Raw genomic sequence first — 6,123 nt, 5'->3', positions numbered from 1 at the left:
TGATACAGTACACGATCTTAGCCTTTTGGAATCACACACACAAAATGAAGAACAAACTTATCTTCTTAAGGACACTTAAAAGAAGAATTGAAGAAAGTTCGGTTCTATATTGATAATCAAGGGGACTTTATAAGAGTCTCTCAAGTAGCCCTAAGGTCGAAATAAATATAAAATGCAACAAAGGAAACAAATAAAACTACAAACACAAATCCATTGTTTTTGGAAAGAAAATAAGTAAAATACTAAAGAAATTTGAAGCCTCGTGATGAGCACGTCTTCTAGCCGTTGTTGGGGCTTAATGGACTTGCAAATATCGAAAATATTCAATAGAACTTACGTGGATGCGATCTAGGCCCAATAGTTGTTCTCTGAACTACGTCTTGTACTACTTCAGGATTCTTGTCAGGTGCCCGTTTGTTTGTTGGTTTCTTGAAGTAGACGGCTTCTTGGAGTTTCTCTTGGATAGCTTGATCAGTCTCTTGATGCTCTTCCAAGTCCTCGATGTCTTGTTCTTGATCTTCACTCTCTCGATCACTCTCAAAGGTGAAGCTTGTCTTGCTCGTCTCTTGTAACTTCATTGTCTTCCCTTGGATTCTAGAAGTTTCTTGACCTATTAAACGAGAATTCATACCTGGGGAAATGGTATGTTCAAGACTTATTTGGGTGAATGATTTAGCAAGCTCTTCCGCAGCGATGGGATCATATCCATCGTGATGGAGTAAAGGTGGTACATACCAGTTGACGTAGTTCAGCTCTTGTACAACTAAGTTGAACCTCTTTTTAAGTTGTTTAGACTTTGAACGAGTAATGGGACCTTATGGGATGACTGGTAGATGGTGTTGTACAGGGTGTGGTACAAGATCTGGTACCTGATCTAGTTCAGCGGGTTGGACATGATAATCGATGTCCGCATTACTTTGTGTAATCGCTTGCTCACAATAACCATTAGGAAGAAGACGGTGATAAAGTTTGTTAAGATATTTTCTCATTAGTTGTAAAATGTTAATTGTACAACGTATTTATACTGTAGCTATACAAAATTATATACGGTTTAACTTAACCAAATACTAAATCAAGACTATATATCTGATATGCCCCCTCAAGATGAGCATCCGAAAATGTTAAGTAAATTCATCTTGGACTTAAGATGCTCAAATTGATAAGGAAATAATGGTTTAGTCATGATATCTGCCACTTGATCTTCAGTGCGAACATGAAGAAGCTTCAAATAACCATTATCCAATCTCTCTCGGAAAGTATGGCAATCGATTTCAATATGTTTTGTTCTTTCATGGAACACTGGATTGATCGCAATGTAGATGGCAACATTACTATCTAAATAGAGAATAAGAACATAAGAAGAAACCTGCAAAGATGTAAGCAAGGTCTTCAACCAAACCAATTCACAAGTAGCTAAAGCTAATGCTCTATATTCAGCCTATGCAAAAGATCTAGAGATCGTAGGTTGCTTCTTGGATCGCCATGAGATTAATGAATCACCAACAAACATAGCAAACCTCGTAGTATAATGTCTACTATTTGGACAAGAAGCCTAATCTGCATCTGCAAAGCCTTTAAGTGTGAGATTCGCTGAACCGAGTAGAACAAACCTTGGCCTACGTTCCCCTTGATATATTGCAGTACACGATATGCAGCTTATAAATGAGTACTGCAAGGAGCAGAAGAAAACTGACATAACTTGTTGACAGCAAATGATATATCTGGTCTTGTGATGGTATACATTAGTTTGCCAACAATGCGTCGATAGAGCTCTCTGTCTTCAAGTAAAACACCATCACTCTTCATCATTTTCACATTAGGAATCATTGGTGTTGTAACAAGTTGACAACCGAATATTCCAGTAGTATTAAGCAATTCATGTGCATATTTCCTCTGACATAAAGAGATTCCTGCAACATTCCTGGCGACTTCAAAACCCAAGAAGTATTTTAAATCACCAAGATCTCTCAGTTTAAACTGTTGGTGCAGGTCATTAGTCAAGTGAACTATAGCGGCTTCACTAGTGCTGGCAATGACAATATCATCCACATACACTAATACAACCAAAAATTCACCTGCATCGCACTTGACAAATTAAGTACGATCTCCAAATGTTTTCATAAAACCCAAATTCAGCAACGAGGAAGAGAACTTCTTAAACCATTGTCTGGAAGCTTGCTTAAGACCATAAATAGATCTTTTCAACTTGCAGACAATATTCTTTGGTAAATCAATTCCCTTTATGGCTGCATATCCTTCAAGCAACTTCATGAATATCTCATCATCTAATTCTCCATTTAAGAATGCATTGGAAACATCAAGCTGTTTGAGAAACCATTTCTTAGAAGCAGCCACTTTCAACAACAAATTGATAGTAGCCATCTTTGCAACTGGAGAAAAAGTGTCAGTATAGTCCAATCCCTCTTTCTAAGTATATCCTTTAGCCACTAATCGAGCTTTATACCTTTACAAACTCCCATTTGCTAAAAATTTCAGAGTACATACCCAATTACAACATATTGCTTTCTTTCCTTCTGGTAAAGTAGTTATCTCCCAAGTATCGTTAGATTCCATAGCCCCAATATCTGCATCTACTGCCTCACACCATTCTTTGGTGTCATGTGCTGTGCCTCAGCAGGAGAATTAGGAATAGGAATTTTTGTGATGTTGTTGATATGACACATGTAAGAAGGAGAAATTTTGGAATAAGAAAGAGAAGAAGAAATAGGATATTGAGATTGCATAGAATTGCAAAGATAATCTTGCAGATGAGCAGGTGGTTTTCTAACTCTGTGAAGAAATTTGTAAAGAAGGAAAAGGAGTGTTTAAAGTAGGATCAGAAATTTGTGATGGAGAAGGAGAAAATGAAGGAGTGTTACCCGAGGACACAAGAACCATCAGTGTAAAGACATCTAGAGGTGTAGTAAGCTTTAGATCTATCGCTAATGGAAAAATACCTCATTAAATACCACATTTCTGGAAATGAACATTGTATTACTTTCCAAATCCATCAATTTGTAACCTTTGTAGCCTGAAGGATACCCTAAAAATAAACATGCTCTGGATCTTGGCTGAAACTTATTCATCTGTTTTGGTGAAGTAGTATTGTAACAGAAACAACAAAAAGTCCTAAGTTGCTCATATTTAGGTGCCTTACCAGTAAGAAGCTCATAAGGTATCTTATTTGCCAAAAATGGAGATGGAGTCCTGTTAATGATGAACACATCAGTCAACACACAATCACCCCCAAAAAGGCATTAAAGCCTGAGATTGAAACATGAGAGCTCTAGCCACATTTAGGATGTGTTGATTTTTGCTCTCCACCACTGAATTCTGCTCAGGGGTTTCTAATGAAGAATGAAATGACACAATCCTGTTCTCTTGGTAGAAGCTGGTAAATTTCAACTCATGTGCATTGTCTGACCTAACAGCCTTAACATCAGATTTTTGCTTTAACATATAAATCCAAATAGCTCTTGAATGGTCATCAACAATTGTTAAAAAATATCTATAACCATCATCTGTTTTAACAAAGATAGTCCCCCAAATATCAATGTGTAACATTTCAAAGACTTCATTACAAACATTGTTCTAAGAGGGAAAAGAGAGTTTCTTCTGTTTAGATAAATGAAAAACATGGCAATAAGCAGTGCCTTTATTCTTGTGCTTTGTTCTTCCAAGTGAATCCGAGATACTATCCAATCTTTGTAAAGAAGCATGCCAAGTCTCCTATACCATAAACTGATGTCAACGACTGCATTTATTGATACTGATGAATCATCAACATCCAGTACATATAGATTGGCTATATGTCTACCTTTCCCAATGCTCAAGCCCTAGTTTTCTATGAATCTTTATGGTAATCTCAATAAATTAATAAACCTCTCAATTCTGTTAACCAAAGTTAAATAAAGTCCCTAATGTCACAACCTTCTCAGAGTTGTTTTCAAATGTTTGTTCCTAAATTTCATTAAATCTTGTCAAAGCTACTTCCTTCATATACATTAAGAGTGTTTGGTAACATAAACACGTCGTCTTTGTACTGCCCATGAACGTTGGGTCGGAGTGTCGATCGATTGCAATTACTTTCATATGTTTGTAGCACTAATCATTAGTTTTTAATTGTAAGGATTTGTATCTCTCGATTGCATATTTTATTTGTAATTTGTTCAAAGTAAGTGTAAGTTATATCAATGACAAAAAATATTAATGTTCTAGAAAAAGTATAACCCGTCAATTAAATGGGGTTGCAAAGCATTATGGTAACAACATATCAACATAACATTTACCCGAACGAGCCCGACATGAACCCGACCGGGCTCTCTTCAAACCAGAGATCTATTTACTTACTCAAGAGATTGGCTGTTAAGGAGTAGATTGAAATTAATGAGCTTGTTCTTTATGCCTATTTATAGTATGTTTCATCAATGAAAGTTGAGATTAGGAAGTGCTATAGATTTGATAATCATTGCCAAGATATTGGACTGATTAGGTTAAGTGGTTCATTGTCTAGGATTAGATATACCTAAGCATGTTAAGCATCCCAAAGAGATTAAGAGGATTCATCACCCCATTAGCCCATCCTTAAGACCCTTGTCTATCTGATTGTTTACCTGCTTTTATTTCTGCTTCTAATATTGTCTCTGTAGTTAAGTTTTATGCATTAGAGTTCTTTAAACCAAACCTTCATTTACATGGCTTGACTTGATTAGTTCTGTTATATCTTGATTGTTTACAATACATCCATTTGGATCGATAACCTCTTATGCTACATCGCATTGGGGAATTGAACTCCAAGAGCAGACAAAACGCTTGTTTCAATTTGGCGCCACTGCCATTTGGATGTTATTTGTTCCATTTAGGATCCGAGTTCTATCTAGATCAAGTTCTTTTACTTTCATTTCTATTCGATCACTGATTTCTACCTTTTCTCCTTATCTGTCTTGCATTTCAGGCACACTCGATCGAGATACAATCTGCACTCGACCGAGCTACACTCTGCACTCGACCGAGCCACCTGCAGATCCGATCGAGCCTAACCACGTGTTTCTGATCGAGCAACCTTGCAAGCACTTTAGATACAAGGGCAACCAGCACCTACTCAACTACCTCAACAACAGTGACCGCTTGCCTAGACAACTCAGAAAGCAACGCGTTCAAACATCAGACATCAACACTCATCAAGTGGAAATGGAGCCTCCACCACGGGCACCAACCCTAATCGGAGCCGGTGATGCCCCATGAAACCACACCACTCGACAAGGGATAGTCCCTCCAACAGTACAAAACACCAACTTTGAAATAAAAAGCAGCCTCATTTCAATGATACAAGGAAATAAATTCCATGGATAATCAATGGAGGATCCTCTCGATCACCTCGATGAGTTCGATCGAATGTGTGGCTTAAAAAAAATCAACGGGGTGAGCGAAGACGGGTTCAAGCTAAGATTGTTCCCTTTCTCCTTAGGCGACAAGGCTCATTAATGGGAGAAGTCCGTGCCCGCCGGATCAATCACGACCTGGGAGGAGTGTAAGAAAGCATTCCTATCCAAATTCTTCTCCAATGCAAGAACCGCAAGATTGAGGAACGACATCTCTAGCTTCGCTCAGCGCAACACCGAAACCTTTTATGAAGCATGGGAGAGATTCAAAAGCTATCAGTCACAGTGTCCTCACCACGGTTTCACCAACGATTCGCTGCTTAGTACTCTCTATCGAGGCATACTACCTAAGTTTTGCTTACTTCTCGATACTGCCAGCAATGAAAATTTTCTAAACAAGGATGTTGAAGCTGGTTGGGAACTTGTGGAGAATCTAGCTCAGTCCGTTGGAACGTACAACGAGGATTATAAAGAATCGTTCGGGGCAACACAGACCAAGAGGACAAGTGTAAGAAGGATATGAAGGCACTTAACGACAAGCTTGATAAGTTTTTGATGAACCAGCAGAAGAATGTTCACTTTGTTCAAGAGGAGGAGACCTTTCAACCTAATATGGTGATTGTGACAATACTGAGGAGGTGAGCTATATCCAGAATCAAGGAGGTTACCAAAAGGGTTACAACAACTATAAATCCAACCCGAATCTCTCTTATAGAAGCACCAACATTGCAAACCCTCAAGA

At 38.1% G+C, this 6,123-nt stretch overlaps 1 non-coding gene across 1 annotated transcript; it reads right to left on the bottom strand.

The window, feature by feature from the left end:
* Nucleotides 1–5,577: 5,577 nt before the first annotated feature.
* On the bottom strand, nt 5,578–5,684 carry LOC111831273. The gene has a single exon (XR_002834526.1). It is a non-coding gene; the product is annotated as a small nucleolar RNA R71 (small nucleolar RNA).
* Between the last annotated feature and the right edge of the window lie 439 nt (nt 5,685–6,123).

The sequence above is a fragment of the Capsella rubella genome, unplaced genomic scaffold (genome assembly GCF_000375325.1).
Source record: "Capsella rubella cultivar Monte Gargano unplaced genomic scaffold, Caprub1_0 scaffold_4, whole genome shotgun sequence".
Lineage (NCBI taxonomy): Eukaryota > Viridiplantae > Streptophyta > Magnoliopsida > Brassicales > Brassicaceae > Capsella > Capsella rubella.
Note: the sequence above shows the minus strand (reverse complement) of the source record. Positions and strands in the feature narration are given on the sequence as shown.